The sequence below is a fragment of the Pelodiscus sinensis genome, chromosome 7 (assembly GCF_049634645.1).
Source record: "Pelodiscus sinensis isolate JC-2024 chromosome 7, ASM4963464v1, whole genome shotgun sequence".
Lineage (NCBI taxonomy): Eukaryota > Metazoa > Chordata > Testudines > Trionychidae > Pelodiscus > Pelodiscus sinensis.
In genome coordinates, this window is record NC_134717.1 from 7,624,107 (window position 1) to 7,640,717 (window position 16,611).

The following is a 16,611-nucleotide window of genomic DNA, read 5'->3' on the forward strand; positions in this document are numbered from 1 at the left end:
TGTGCCGTGCCAGGTGCAGGGTCTGCTAGCTGGGTGCTGGCAGGCTTGCACCTGGCACGGGCACCGTAGCCAGCCCGTGCCCCTTTAAGGGGTCCGGGGCCGGGAGGGGGGCATAGAGTTTCCTTGGTGTTGGCCAGAGTGGCCACCAGGGAAACCTGGGGAGGGCTAGCCTCCCACTAGTTCGAACTAAAGGGCTACACAGCCCTTAGTTCGAACTAGCTAGTTCGAACTAGGCGTTAGTCCTCGTAAAATGAGGTTTACCTAGTTCGAACTAAGCGCTCCGCTAGTTCGATTCAAATTCGAACTAGCGGAGCGCTAGTGTAGCACCTATTAAAGTTAGTTCGAACTAACGTCCGTTAGTTCGAACTAACTTTGTAGTGTAGACATACCCTACATGCTGCCAGCCAGCGTACAAACATGCACTGAGCAGCTGTGAATTTAAGCAGCAGCAGACTCCAGCAGCTTGTTTGTTCTACCACAACCACACCTTGGTCTCCACCCGCTTTGGTTACTACTAGCCAAATAACCCCAATACACCCCCAGCCCTGAATATTCCCCAAACCATCTGCCCTGAAGTGTCCAGCCCTCTCAAGAGACATTCCGAAAAGTAAACACGGTTATTTTGATCTTTTCAAGAGACAATAGCTTATTAACTGAGGTAAATGCGCTCTGCCCTTCAAGTGCAGCAAAGAGCTGGGTTTACTGTAAAAATAAAACAGGCTTATGACTGAAAGGCCATAGGGTAAGTGATACTAAGTTGAAGGAACAAAGTTACAAACAGACAAAAATAAAAATACACTTTCTGATGGCTGACACCGAACTTAACAAGCTACAGTATTGATTCAAGGCAGAGTCCTTGCCAGTCTTCCATTCCCAGACACGTCAGCCTGCTTGGTTGACAGACCAGTCTTGCTCAGCTTGCAAGAGCCCCTGGTGTTTGCCCAGTGACAGAGGACAAGATGGCTTCTTCTCTCCTTACGTTTCCCCAAACTCACTGGTTTTGTCCCCAGACTTGAGATGAACTCATGCTGTTCTTCCCTTCCTGTCATTTCCCACCCCCATGGATTTATATGAAAACAGAGGGTGTGCTGGTTTTGGCCACACCTTGGTTTCATTCAGAGGTGCCAACTAGATAGCTGCCTGCCCTCCTGCCTGGGAGAAAACCAATTCCCCCCTGTGTTTATTTCCAGACATTAAAGCACAATAATGCTCATAATTCCTCACAGGGGGTTAATTCAAGCACTTCACAGTGATATTAATCACCAGCGTGTCATTAGCTTTCATAAAAAATCCGTCTTGATACACTGGTATGGTACAATAACATTATATACCAATCAGGCAGGACCACTGGTGGGGCGGGGGAAGGGAGCAGTCGCCCCAGGGTCTGGTGATGCAAATCCCCAAGCCCTTTAAACTGCCGCCAGAGGGCCTTGTGTCTTAGGGCTGCTTGGGGAGGTAGAGGCACAGGCAGCTCCCAGCTCCGCCCCTTCCACCTGAAGCCCTGCCCCTTCCAAAAGCACAGAGCTGCTCCTACCCCCACACACCTTTCCTAGGGGCCCAGTGAGGCTGTCAGCTCCCCTGAAATCAGGTGATTCAATTACTTGCCATCTGAGGTTCGCTAGGCTGATGGCTTTGTTCATGTTTTATGTCATGAGCCCTTCATTGTTTCTGCCTGACCATAAGCAATCTTTTGTCTCAGGCAGAATGGCCTTTTGCATTTCTTGCCCCACACATTTTAAGAACGTGGTGCTCACACATGTCGTCATGCAAGATGAGTCATTTTCTAATGGGTCTCTCACATGACTCCTTTTTGAAACAGACGTAATGTGCTGGGTATCGTGAGTATATGAGGCTTCTGTGTCACAACCAGGTGATTCCTCTTGTGGTTTTAAGGTGACTAGTGTGCACACAAGGCGATATTTACAGTGTTTGCTTCTCTCCTGAATTTCTTGTTCAACTGACCTGACATCCCTAGATTACTTGTGCACCCGGTTGTACTTGTGCAGGAAGGCTGGACTTGGATGGGCTAGCAGGCGACCAAAAGTCAGTTCTTTGCTCTGCTACAAACTTCCTGATATGACCTTTGGCAAGTCACTTCATCTTTCTGTGGGTCAGCTTCCTTGCTGTAAAACAGGTCACTTTGCATTGTACACTCTCGGAGGCATCTTGCACTGTGCTACACAACACAAGTGGGGCCCAAAAGGAAGCTGAATGGTTGAGATTTTCTTTCTTCGCGCTAATTTTTCGGGTGGCACCATAATTGTGATGCTTTGCAAAACCATGCAACCTGAAAAATGCCTTTATGACTGGAGTCCCAATACTGAGGTTGATAGTATTAAAATTACAATACCGTGCCATGCTAAGCAACACGACTATGTGATTCTCACACACATCCCTCCAGAGACCACAGCTTTGTTAACAATTTAATTAACTGTGTTTGTAATGAATTTTTGGCCACATGCAAGAGCCTAATTATTAAAGCAAACCTTAATTTCTTTCTTGGCACATCAAAGTACTGAGAGCTCTAAATATTTAGAGCAGTCTCAGATAAAATTCTTTGCACTAATTCTAACATAATTAAACTTATGGTGGGGCTAAGGTAATTATGCAAGGCTTGTATATGGCATAACAATTTCAGGATGGAATCTGTCAGTAAAAGTTCTCTGAAATCTGTCACGTGCATTGTGAAAAGATTCAGAACAGCATTACTCATAAGCCAAAGTATCACTCTCAAAACTGCCAATTTCCTTAAATGAAATAAACAGAGTTGCAGCTAGATTACTGCAGTATTTGCACTAGTCAAACTATTTCCTATAGTAATTCAATGGAAGTCTAAGGTGACACTACAGATATTAAAGTAACTTTTACGGGCAGGCCTGCAAACAGGGTAGGGGGGTGGGGGAGGGTAAAGGAGGCAACTGCCCTAGGGCCCAGCAGTTCAAAAGGGCCTAGCACTCCTGGCCACTTGCAACAGCAACGGTGGCTGGAGCCTCCAGCCCTTTAAATCTCCACTGGAACCCTGGACTGTGTGGTCCAGGCAGCACTAAGGGCTGGCTGGAGAGGGTGTGGCATATTCTGGCTGCCCCAGCCCCGCCTTTTCTGCCCAAGGCTCCGTCCCTTCCAGGAATGCAGAGCTGGGCCCACCCTGCCTCATCCAGGGATCCAGCAATTCTGATGTCACCTCTGTTTATGGGCTAGAAGATTCACAAAGGAGACTGGGGTGTTGCAAAGCTGAACAGTGTGTTGCATCATTTTTAGGTTCCCTGCTGTCCCACAGCCCTGAGTTAGGCCCTCAGGCTCCCTATACAAACAATGGGAGGGTCAGGCACCTAAGAGCACAATTCAAAAAAGCCAGCTTGGTGGACAGGTAAGAGCTTAACGTAGCCAATAGGAAATGCTGAGGAGAGGATTCTGTGCTAAGTCCCGCCCTTCTTAGGCAGGGACTTAGGTGCCTAACTCTAGGCTGACACCACATGCCTCACTCCATGCAAAATGGCCAGGAGAGGGGTTGCAGAAAAAGAGATTATCAGGAGATGCCAAATCCTCAGGTGAAGCTGAGTGCTGCTCAGCAAATCATGGGTGGAGGAGGAAGCATGGTACAGCTGACCTACTGAATGTCTGCTGGCAGCCTGGGGTGGCTTTGGTTCCTCAGGCAGCTTAAAGCAGACTCAAGGGTTCATTTATTTCTGTCACTGCACCTTCTGCACTGTGAGGAAAAGGAGTCAGGAGAAGACAGCTGTTTCATCAGCTTTACGTCAACCAGAGATTCCCCAACGCAAGGGGAATCACCCACTCGCTCTTTAAGCCAGTTCTTCCTCCCATTTGCACCCTTTGGGTGGCATGAATGGGATAGATCAGGTACTGGGATCTAGCCTAACTTGCTCAGCCATTAATAGCCATTCATGGGAGCGACTACACTGTAAGCAACACACTGTGCTCCCTGTGTCTCTCTCACATGGGCTACGTCAAGACTGCAAGCCTCTTTCGAAAGAGGCTTTTTCGAAAGATACTTTCAAAAAAGCTTCTTTCGAAAAAGAGCATCTAGACTACAATCAGTACTTTCGAAAAAGCAACCCACTTTTTCGAAAGAGAGCCCCTAGGCAGTCTGGATGCTCTCTTTCGAAAATGCACAGTTTGCATTACATAGTGCCTTTTTTCGAAAGAGCACTTTCAAAAAAAGGCATTCTTCCTCGTGAAATGAGGAGTACCGCCGTCGAAAGAAAAGCCGCATTCTTTCGATTTAATTTCGTAAGAACGCGGCTGTAGTCTAGACGCAGGGGAAGTTTTTTCAAAAAAAGGCTACTTTTTTCGAAAATACCCTGCAGTCTAGACACAGCCATGGCAACATATTTTTTTTTCTTTTCCAGTGTTTATTTGCCTTCCATTGGAAATAAATTGGAAAGAAAAGCCCTCCCGACTGCAGGTCTATGTTTTGCCATTTGCAGCTAAGAAGCAGAATGGGAGCTAGTGAGTTTGGAGGGAAATGTGTTTTCCGTGTTAGGCTGAACATAATCAAAAGGGCATCTTTTATTGTGCTTCATTACAGCTGTTTTCTGCCAGGGTAACTCGACCAAAGTCAGTAGAGTCACACTCAGCCAGGCCAGCAGTCACCATGGGTTCAGGGGCAAGGTGAGTGGGAGACCAGCTTCACAGAACTGGAAGGGGCAGAGCCTCAGGAAGAAGGGACCACAAGCTGAATATGTGTCAGTAGCGTGATGTTGTTGCAAAAAAAGCAAACATGATTCTGGGATGCATTAACAGGTGTGTTGTGAGCATGACACGAGAAGTCATTCTTCCGCTCTACTCTGCGCTAGTTAGGCCTCAGTTGAAGTATTGTATCCAGTTCTGGGCACCGCATTTCAAGAAAGAAATTGGAGAGGGTGCAGAGAAGAGCACCAAGAATGATGAAAGGTCTAGAGAACATGACCTATGAAGGAAGACTGAAAGAATGGGGTTTGTTTAGTTTAGAAAAGAGAAGACTGAAGGGGAACATAATAGCCGTTTTCAGGTATCTAAAAGGGTGTCATAAGGAGGAGGGAGAAAACTTTTTCATCTTGGCCTCTGAGGATAGAACAAGAAGCAATGGGCTTAACCTGCAGCAAGGGAGGTTTAGGTTGGACATTAGGAAAAAGTTCCTAACTGTCAGGGTGGTCAAACACTGGAATAAATTGCCCAGGGAGGTTGTGGAATCCCCATCTCTGGAGATATTTAAGAGCAGGTTAGATAAATGTCTATCAGGGATGGTCTAGACAGTACTGGGTCCTGCCATGAGGGCAGGGGACTGGACTCGGTGACCTCTCGAGGTCCCTTCCAATTCTAGGATTCTATGATTCTATGACCTCGGGCAGAAGGGGCAGAGCTGGCTCTTGGCAGCATGCCTGACGCTTTGCAGCTATTCAAAGGGACGCAGTGCTCCCAGCAACCACCTCTACCAAAACACCCGGGCTTGGGGCAATTACCCCCTTTGCCCCGCCTAAGCCCACAGCCCTGGTCACACTAGTGTAACAAAGCAGAGAATCAAGACCATCTGCTGCAAAAACCTGAAAACCCCAGGTCATTTTGAAGCAGCGCCAAAGTCAACCAAACTCAGTGGGCACCTTTCTCTATGTTGCAATGGCCTTTGGATCAGGCCCGTGTAAATTAAAAATAAACTACATCTGGGTAATTATGATACCTGCTGTGCGGCTGATTTCCATGAGTGTTTGTTTTCTCTGATGACTGCTAGGTCTGTTAACAGTAAGATCAAGTCATTCTGGCCATCTGCCTTGTTACAATAAAACAGAATAAATAATAATGCCTTGATGCAGCATGTCCACAATGTAACAAGCACGACAACATCAACAGCCTTTGGGGGGGAAATGTTTACCAGATTGCTATGCGGGCGGAGCGGGCTGGAGCATAGGAGAGGAAGTAAAGAATGAAAAATTACTCAAAAGTGACATTTTCGCCCCCACGGATACAGCCCTCATTGGGTCTGGTGCCTGTTTTGTTAATGCAGCCGGTGACCTAGTTTCGCAAATAGAGCATCCCAAAGATGTGCTTCATGAACAGAAAACACTGATCTCCTGGCCTGCGCTCAACACACCTGCACCCTGCTATCCTGGGTCTCCCGGCAAGGTGCACCCACCCTGCTCCAGGCTGACCCAGAAAGCCAAGAAAACCGTCTTTTAATTTATGATCTTGGAAACCACAGAAGCCAGAGCAGGAGAAGACACAGTGAATTGTCCAGCCCACCTCTCTACTACCACAGCATTTATTCTTACAGTCCATTTCCTAATGCTTTGGGTAAAGTAGCTTTAAAATTCCCAAATGCGGCAGTATCCGCCCCTTCCCGTGATTAACAAGTCCACCGCATTATGCCTCCCACTGGCCAAGGCGAGCCCCTCCCACGTCAGGGGATCTGAGCGAGGAGAATGGAAAAACATCCCCAATGGGATAATTTGGCTCACTCTCACCCAGCAGAAAGCCCAGATAGGGGAGCGGTATTGGCTCTCTCCCCATAACTTGGGAAAATCCCTTTCCTGGGGTGGTGTAATTTACATCTCCCTGCTCTAGGCTGGGGAAATCTAGGTTTGAGTCTTCCTAGAAAATTAACCTGCACTGTTTGTGTCAGTTAAACCGCTGCGTCTGATTTTCCACTGGCTTACGCCGGCGCATCAATCAGGAGCGGCTCTGTTGAAGTTGATGGTGTTACCTTGCTGTCAAAACAACACAAGGGGGAAGAGAAGCAGACCCAGGATGTCCTTCCCTTCCACACATGTCAGGACAGCTGCTCCTTTTTTCTTTTTTCTTTTTCCCCCAGCGACTAAAATTCAGCTCCTTTCTGCGGCCGTTGGAGACACTTGCCAATGGGAAAGCTGCATTCAAACAGATTTCTGCCTAGGTTTGACTTCATTAATCACATCATTTCGTGACACAAAGCACTCAGGACTTCCTAGGGGGTGTGAGGCCAGTAAAGCTGAAAGGTTTCCTGGGACATTTCCAAAGCACTTTCACAGAGACACAACTTATTTGAAACAGGCGAGCTCACATCTAGATTTGCATACTTTAAGCACTAACCAGATATCTGCTCCCTGCCCGTGGTACAAGGACAGGGCCATCGGGATACGGTGGTTATGACTGACACTGAATGTCCTTTAGATCCCACTTTCTGATGCCAGAGATGCATGCAGATTAGCTTAGAATTAGAATCTAACTCCAGAATTACACCACATTCAGAGGTGTCTGGAACCGGTGCCCATTGTGAGGCCTCCTTTCTTTGACCCAAGAATTGTGTAACATAGTCACAAAGACACCCGAAACCATGGAAACCTCCCTGCTTCCTGGCTACCTATCAGGGTCCCAAGGGGTGCCTGGTTTGCCGAAAGGCTTGCAGGGGTTTCTGAATGTGGGGGTGCATCCGAATTGTGCCACATTCACAGTGAAAGTGTATGGGTCTATGGAGCGATACATGATTGTGTGATTCTTTCAGCATTCTGTACTTGAGATGGCCCTAAAGCAGAATCCTCACTCCAAATGCCCTCTAGCTCTGGCATAGTTTGGATCCAACCCAGAACCAAACTTTGCCACTATGGCTACATTGCATCCCTCTTGCGCAAAAGCCTATGAAGTGCAGATTAGCATATTGCCATGCTTTGTTTGCATAATTAATTAGGGGCCGTTTTTGCGCAAGAGGCTTACCTGTGCGTCCCTTACCTGTGAGATTCAGTTTCCCCTTCTGTAAAATGGGATGCACTTTTGTGAGGCAATTTTAAAGGCTCAGCTGACAAGAGCTATATAATTGCCAAGTATTTTTTGCCCATTCGGTCTCCTAAGCACATGCAGGATATTTTCTACCCAGAGGCTTCTCCGATCCATTTTTAAATAATTTACGTAACAGAGATTCTAATAGCCTCAGGACTGCTCTAATTTAGCCCTAAACAAAATCCTTAAATACCAAAATCCCTTTCTGAACATGAGATTTAGGCTCATAATTCAATTAGGTGTTGCATCATTCAGTTTGACAATACCTAAATACTTTAAAAATGCAGCCCTATGTAGTTTGTGCCAGAGCTGGAATTACACAAAAAGATCAGCCTTCCATCCTTGGATTAACCTAAGCATTTTCTCTGCTGAGTGATGTTCACATGTAGCAGAAAATGCTGGACCTCTAAATTAGCTTTTGCTAGCACTCCTACCTGAGCAGGAACATATGTATTTCAGCTTTAACAAAGACATGAAAGAACAGCTGAGATAACTGAAGTCGACAAGAAACATTCAAGGTTATCAGGGTTGCTATCAGGGACTATTCATCACTGTAAAAGGTTTATTATTGGATGGAACTGTCATACAGGCAAGAATATTTTGTTTACTTCCATGTTAAAAAAAAACCAACCAAACATTGAAATGTAGGCTCAAAGGGATATTGCGATGTCATCAAGGCCAGCCTCCTGCAGTGAGGCATGAGCAACTGTCCCTGATACCTGGTCTTAAAAACCTCCCACGATGGGATTCCACAGTGTCCCTCACAAGACTACTCTAGAGAGTCCCTTCATGAACAGGGAAATAATCTATTCTGAGTTCTTGGGACTTGGACACAGAAGGCAACCAGATTGTCTAGGTAAAAACCAGAAGGATTGCAAGTAGCCCTGTTTGGAAGATCTAGGGCTGAGTGCCATTTAGGGTTGACAGATGTCCAGTTTTGAGGGACCTGGCTACCCTAAATCGCACCCAAACCAAAATTCCAATTACCATGGGGCACAGGAAAATGCTGGGTCATTAACTCAAAGCAGCCTCTACGCAGCTGGGACTATCTCCTACCTGAACGCAGGTGTCTTGAGATAATAATATGGAGATATACCTATTTCATAGAGCTGGGTGGGACCATGAGAGATCATCAAGTCCAGTCCTCACAGCAGGACTAAGTACCAACCCTGACAGGGTGGCCTCGGATCCCTAAAAGGTCCCTTCAAGGATTGAACTCACAGTCCTGGGTTTAGCAGGCCTATGCTCAAACCACTGAGCTATCCCTCCCTCTGATGAATCATCGAGCAACAAGGAGAGGGGAGAAGAGGAAAGAGTGAGGAAAACAGCAGTGCAGGGGCAGGGCATTAGAGGGGGGAAGTGGTAGAACGTGGCCAACTTTCTAATCCCAGAAAACCAAACATCCTTGCCCAGCATCTGGCCCACCCCTTCCTTGAAGCCCCCCACTTACTCTATCCCCCACATCACTTGAGGCAAGGGGCTGGGGTGTGGGAGCCGGTTCATGTTCTGGGCTGGCGGGTGTGGGCTCTGCGGTGGGGCCATAAATGAGGGGCTCAGGATGTGAGAGGAGGCTCCAGACTAGGGTAGGGGGTTGAAGGGTGTAGGAGGGGGGGAGAGGGGTGCGGACTCCGGGTGGCACTTACCTTGGGCAGCTCCCTGGAAGCAGCCAGCATGTCCCTCCAGTTCCTAGGCAAAGTGGTGACCCCCCCACCCACCGGTGCAGTCCCCAGTGGCTGCGGTTCCTGGCCAATGGAAGCTGCAGAGCCAGTCCATGAGGCAGGGTCACCATGCAGCTCCTCCCTTGTCGCCCCTTCACCTAGGAGCCAGAAATGCTGCACAGAGCCAGGTAGGGGGCCTGCTCATGCCACCAACCAGACTTTTAACAGTCTAGTCCGCAGTGCTGACAGGACCTACCTGCAGGCCTGCCGACGGGGGAGGAGGGGCTAGCCCCAGCCCCACCCTTCCACCTGAGGTCCCGCCCCTTCTAGGGGGCAGGCCCTTCTCCCACTTTGCCCAGGGGCTCAGCGAGGCAGTCGGATCCTGCTGCCCACCAGGGGCCCTTTCTGAGCGGGTGTTCCAGTCGAAAACCAGACACCTGGCCACTCTAATGGCACCTCAGGAATTTGGTAATCTGCAATTAGAGCTATGGTGGCCTTACCTTCTAAATGCTTAGGCTCTTATCCACCATCTTAGGTGCATATGTGTACCATTTGCACACCCTGGCCATATTGAAAGCTGCCACTCGACCGCAACCTAACACACAGGCCTCTAAATACCCGGTGCACCTGTCAGTATTCCCCAAACTGTCTAAGCCCTGCTGCTGACCCACAGATAACAAACAGCCTGGACCATTGGCTCAGGCTAAAGCCACCAACACTGAAGCAGGATTCGCAAAGTAGGCAAGGAAACTGGTCCTGTAGGCCTGCTCTGAGTATGCATAAGCCCTGGTACCTGCCACATATGGAGAAGATCAGCACTCTGCACTCTGCACTGGTTAGGCCTCAGCTGGAGTACTGTGTCCAGTTCTGGGCACCACATTTCAAGAAAGATGTGGAGAAATTGGAAAGGGTACAGAGAAGAGCGACAAGAATGATTAAAGGTTTAGAGAACATGACCTATGAAGCCAGACTTCATGAACTGGGCTTGTTTAGTTTGGAAAAAAGAAGATTAAGGGGGGACATGATAGCGGTTTTCAAATATCTAAAAGGGTGTCACAAGGAGGAAGGAGAAAATTTGTTCAGCTTGGTTTCTGAGGACAGGACAAGGAGTAATGGGCTTAAACTGCAGCAAGGGAGGTTTAGATTGGACATTAGGAAAAAATTCCTAACTGTCAGGGTGGTCAAATATTGGAATAAATTGCCAAGGGAGGTGGTGGAATCTCCCTCTCTGGAGATATTTAAGAACAGGTTAGATAGACATCTGTCAGGGATGGTGTAGACCAGGGGTCTCCAAACTTTTCAGCCCGAGGGCCGCATTAACTATCAAACAGCAGTTCGGGGGCCGACTACACACTTGAGGTCCAAATAAAAAACAATCAAAACATGGATGTTGTTTTTAATTATTTATTTAATATTATTTTATTCAGTTATTATTTAATAACACATTGATACACTACACATGAACACCTGTATTAGTGTGAATGGTGAAATTGTTTCCTGGATGCCAAAATAGCAGACATTTCTGGCTTTAGATTTGTTGTCCCTTGTCAGCGGAGCGGCCCGCTTCTCCTGCCCCCTGATTGGCCGGCTGCCCTGTCAGTCTGGGCGGGGGAACGCCGCCCGTGCTAACCCCCGGCCCCTGCGCCGTTTGCCGCCGCGCGGCTGCTTGTCAGCAGAGCGGCCCGCTTCTCCTGCCCCCTGATTGGCCGGCTGCCCTGTCAGTCTGGGCGGGGGAACGCCGCCCGTGCTAACCCCCGCCCCCTGCGCCGTTTGCCGCCGCGCGGCCGCTTGTCAGCGGAGCGGCCCGCTTCTCCTGCCCCGGCGCGGCGTGAGTACACGCCGCACACCCCTGACAGGGCCCCCCCCCACGGCAAGAAGGGCCCGTTCGGCGGCACCCCAGGGACGGTCTCCACGAGCCGGATGAGAGGGCCTCGCGGGCCGCATCCGGCCCGCGGGCCGTAGTTTGGAGACCCCTGGTGTAGACGGAGCTTGATCCTGCCTTGAGGGCGGGGGGCTGCACTCGATGACCTCTCAAGGTCCCTTCCAGTCCTATTATTCTATGATTCTATGAAAAGACGGCTTAGGGCAGAGGAACGGCCCGCAGCATGACAGAGTTATCCATTGGGAGCAGGAGACAGGGATGTTTTCAGCTGCTATGGCATAGGCTATCTACGCAGCTGATCCAGCCTAAGCCTGATTATATCGTCTGTTTAGATTCCTACAGGCAGGGAGCAGTCCCTTACAACTCATGTTTTTTAATAAGCTGCAGCTTTAAACCAAACACAAGGAAGTATTTCTTCACACAACGCACAGACAACCTGTGGAACTCCTTGCCAGAGGATAGTGTGAAGACCAGGAGTTAAAAGAACTTGATACATTCATGGAGGTTAGGTCCAACAATGGCTATTAGCCAGGATGGGTAGGAATGGTGTCCCTAGCCACTGTTTGCCAGAAGCTGGGAATGGGCAACAAGGGTGGGATCACTTGATGATTCCCTGTTCTGTTCATGCCCTCTGGGGTACCTGGCAATAACAACTGCTGGAAGACAGGATACTGTGCTAGACGGACCTTTGGTCGGACCCACTATGGCCATTCTTACATTTTTATATACCTCCAGGCCTTCAACAGTAACCCTGTGGAACCCTGATCTTCACAACGTCCTCTAGCAAGGAGTTCCACAGGTTGACTGGGCATTGTGTGAAGAAATACTTCCTTTTGTTTGTTTTAAACTTGCTACCTATAAAAAAGAGAGTTGTGAGGGACTGCTCCCCGCTCGAAGGAATTTCAACAGTGTTAATCAGGTACAAGTCACTAGGAGAGGTATTTACAGGATGAGCAGAAGTGTACTGAAGCAGTACACATGTGGATTTTACTCAGAATTCAGTCACACAGTGAGTTGGGGGAAATTGTTAATAAAATTAGTTCCCAAGTCCGTCTGCCAAGAACAAGGGGAGAGTAAATCCTGCAGGCCTCTGCCTCCCAACCCTAGCAGTTTGGTAGATGAAACAAGTGGCACTTACTGTGATTGTAATGCTGGATGGCGTGGAAAATAACTCCCACATGGCTGGAATTGCTAAACTGTTTGAGGATTTTTTTTTTCTAACTTTCCAAGCTACTGAAGGATTAAGGCTGGTGCTTAGCTTTTGATGCAGCTGACAGGTGCTTTAGGACTAGGAAAGATTTTAGGCCTCGCAACCCTTGAGTTGGCAGCGGCCGGGACCCTTACCCAGATGGTGATCTTGTGAATGGGCGCAGCGTTGCCTAGATTGCTCTACAGCAACCTCTGGTGGCTGCTTGCAAGCAGCTGAGGATGGCATGCAGCGTGGGAAGCAGGCAGCTGTAACAGGAGCGGCTCTTCTGATGCAGGACAGGGCAGCTGGTAATAAATAGGGGAGAGAAAAGTCACTCCAAAGGCTCTGGAGTTTTTGGTAGAAAGGAAAGAAAAATAAAAGTTTCAGCTATTGGATGCTGGATTGCTGGGTCATTTTTTAGAATCTGACCAACAGGATAGCACTCACCTCCCGAGCACATACCCCTCCCGCTTGGCCGAGTGTGCATGTCTGCACTTGTCCTGTTCTTTAGCCTTTTCAGCTATTCAGCCCTCTGGCCAAGTCACGCTCCTGTGTGCAATACAAACCCCTTCCAAGATACACACTTAACAGGGGCCCAGCCAGGTGCACTCTGCTAAGTGTCTCCAAGTCTGTTCCCCACACAGAAAGAATGGTACCTCCAGGGCTTCCCCTCTTAGAGACAACTTCCTCAGCCAGCCTCACAGTCTGCTCTCCTTGAGCTCTGCCCAGCACTGATTGCGGCTCTGTTTTGCAGCTCCTTTTGTAGGCCTTCCTGGCCCCGGATTGGCCAGTTCCTCCACTGCCACTCCTGCCTGCATGGACGACCTCTCTGTGGTTTCTCTGGGGCAGGTTGTGGCCGGACCACTCCATCACACTCACCCCGGCTGATAGCAACTAAGTCATACAGTTGTTCATTGGTTCATGTGAAAGGAGTTTGTAGTCACTGTCCTGTGGAAAAATTTCCTCATCTGTCGAAAGTACTACGAGTGCCCTCGTTGGCTAAGTCTAGACTGGCATGATTTTCTGGAAATGCTTGTAACGGAAACGTTTTCCATTAAAAGCATTTTCGGAAAAGCGCGTCTAGATTGGCACGGATGCTTTTCCGCAAAAGCACTTTTTGTGGAAAAGCGTCCGTGGCCAATCTAGACGCGCTTTTGCGCAAAAAAGCCCCGATTGCCATTTTCGCAATCAGGGCTTTTTTGCGCTAAACAAATCTGAGCTGTCTACACGGGCAAAAGTTTTGCGCAAAAGGGACTTTTGCCCGAACGGGAGCAGCATAGTATTTCCGCAAAAAGCACTGATTTCTTACAATAGGAAGTCAGTGCTGTTGCGGAAATTCAAGTGGCCAGTGTAGACAGCTGGCAAGGTTTTCCGGAAAAGCGGCTGATTTTCCGGAAAAACTGGCCAGTCTAGACACAGCCATAATGTTATATCTGGGCAACTCCCTATCCTCCCTTAAAGCAGTGGGGGTATGTCTACACTACCCCGCTAGTTCGAACTAGCGGGGTAATGTATGCATACCGCACTTGCTAATGAAGCCCGGGATTTGAATTTCCCGGGCTTCATTAGCATAAGCGGGGAGCCGCCATTTTTAAATCCCCGCTGCTTCGAACCCCGTGTAGCGCGGCTACACGGGGCTCGAACTAGGTAGTTCGGACTAGGGTCCTATTCCGAACTACCGTTACTCCTCGTGAAACGAGGAGTACCGGTAGTTCGGAATAGGCACCCTAGTCCGAACTACCTAGTTCGAGCCCCGTGTAGCCGCGCTACACGGGGTTCGAAGCAGCGGGGATTTAAAAATGGCGGCTCCCCGCTTATGCTAATGAAGCCCGGGAAATTCAAATCCCGGGCTTCATTAACAAGTGCGGTATGCATACATTACCCCGCTAGTTCGAACTAGGAGGGTAGTGTAGACATACCCTAAGGTACTGCTCTTCTCCCCGTTTTACAGACAAAAAAGTGAGGCATTGGAAGGCCGGATTTTTCAGCTATAGCTGCAGCCCAGCACCTAGTCAGATTTTTCATAACTTCCTGGTTTTTGAAACCTTTTCAGTAAATCTCTGTGTCTATGTTCCAGTTGGCTAAAATTATAGGGGGAAACCATTCCACCATTTAGTAACACAATATTATAGAAGAGTTGAGGGGGTTACCAATTTTTTTCCTTTTAAAAAACATTTCAGAAAACCAAAAATGTCCTTAGGTTGACCCAGTGTCAGTAGAAACTCTGCTGTGCTCACGTCACGTTTCACTGGCCTCCAGGAGCTGTCCCCAAAGGCCTCACGCTGACAATATAATTGACACGTATTCCTAAGGAGGATATGCACCACTAATACGAGGAGCCAAATGTGCACACACAGAAGTGTTTTAACAACTGTGGTGGCTGCGTGCTGACATGAGTTAGTGTAGTGCAGATATGGCTCACAGGTAAGGTTGCCCTGGAATCACAGGATCTGCTGTAGACATGCTCAAACTAGCTTTCCTCTTGGTAGCTCAAATAGCAAAGCATTGCAGACACAGCCACATGGGCCAGCCCCAGGAAGAACCAGGATTACAGCTGGGCTTGGACATCCCCTGCGGTAGTGGATTCAATGTCTCCTTGAACCACAGTTCCACACACCCAGATCACGTAGAGGCTTTGGACAGTTTTACCTCCAGTGTCTCCACGCAAGTGCTGCTGGCGTATTTCCAAGAGCAGAAGACCCCAGCAGGAAGCGTGTCCGTGGCCTGTGGCTGATTTTCATCATATTCTAGGGTGGCCGCCTTGTTCTGAGGCACTGAGAAGGAAGGGGAAATGCATTAAAGCCAAATCAAGTGTATCGCTCTGGTGTGGTTACTTTTCTTTGTGAATCAGTAAATCCATGGGGGGGGGGGGGGGGCGAACGCAAGGAGTGCTGAAAGTCCCTGCTCTTTTGACGTCCAGCAGGGCAGGCTTAGGTGGAGCCTGACAGGACTTAAGGAGGCTCGGGCTGGCACTCCAGTCAGGGGTGCTGTGGTAGCGTGCGTGCACACACACACGCGCGCGCGCACATGCACCCTACCTCTGGCGCTGAGTTTGGGGGTGCTCACTCCAAGGCTGGAGTGTGGTGGCACTGCCCATCCCATTCTTGGGGTTGGGGTTGAGGCTGCTGTGGCCTGTTCTCTGGGGCTGAGGTCAAAAGGGGTGGAACGGGCCCAGGGCGAGGGGGGGTAGGGACTCTGAGCTCCAGCAGGAAGCAGAAGGGGTGAAGCGTGAGCTAACTTCCCCTCACTGCTGGTTCCCCTGCTGCCCATGAGTAAACGGACACAAGTAACTTTACAGCCAAGTCTCAGAGGGGGACCTAACAATCCCCTTTCGCTAGCCAAGCAGTCTCAGCTGTGCAGGTGGGACTAAGCAGATGCAGAGGACAAAGAGGTCAGTGTTCAGCCTGTTCTGAAATGCCCAGAGCCAGCAGCAGGTGGTGCTGCAAGACAAGGAATGGGAACGTAAGCTGCTTAACACAGGATCGACAGCTCCTTAAATAGTCCAGACATATTCCTTGCTGGGGATAAGCTAAAAGTCCTCAGCTGAAGACTGTTCACTTTAAAAAAATGGCAAACTAGGTGAAAATGTCTGTTCTGCAGGGGGGTGGAGGAGGAGGTGAGGAGGGGTATTGTATGGGATAGGAAGGAAGATGTAGCGGCTGGCGCGTTATTCTGGGCCCAGCAATCAATTCTCTGCCTCGCCACAAACACTCACTGCATTTAAGGCCTGAAAGAAGCATTGAACCATCTTGTCTGCCCACTTATATAACACAGGCCACCTCAGGCTAAACCCAACCACCCCCTAGACTTCCTTAGTGACCCTGGGCCGAGTGACTGAAGCCCTGCCCCTTAAATGTTTCAAGGCACCTCACAACCATTCTTTTTTTTTTTTTTTAAAGCCTGGTTTGAACACTAGTGTCAGTGCAACTGCTGGACAGAGCCACCCACTCTATAACAGACCCTGCCTTAATAGTTCCACTGGGTTCTGATGTTATCAGTGCAATGAAACGTAAGTCAAGACCCCGTGGTTTTAGAGCATTTCTCTGCCACTTTTGCGATGCTCTGCAATAGTTTTTGTCCAGGGATTAGGGCAGGCATCTAGGCATGTGGGAAGATGAGTTCCACGCGCCTGTTCTACC

General features: G+C 48.9%; 1 long non-coding RNA gene across 2 annotated transcripts in view; it reads right to left on the reverse strand.

The window, feature by feature from the left end:
* Positions 1 to 15,251, reverse strand: part of LOC142830281 (uncharacterized) — a 45,910-nt gene extending 30,659 nt beyond the window's left edge. Inside the window, exons 1-2 of one of the 2 annotated variants that reach the window (XR_012905429.1) lie at positions 15,122 to 15,251; positions 12,628 to 12,777 (exon numbers count right to left, since the gene is read on the reverse strand). This is a non-coding gene — a long non-coding RNA (uncharacterized LOC142830281). Of the gene's footprint in view, positions 1 to 12,627; positions 12,778 to 13,128; positions 13,193 to 15,121 lie in introns of those variants that run through there. The other variant, XR_012905430.1, reaches the window with a different exon arrangement.
* Positions 15,252 to 16,611: the final 1,360 nt, after the last annotated feature.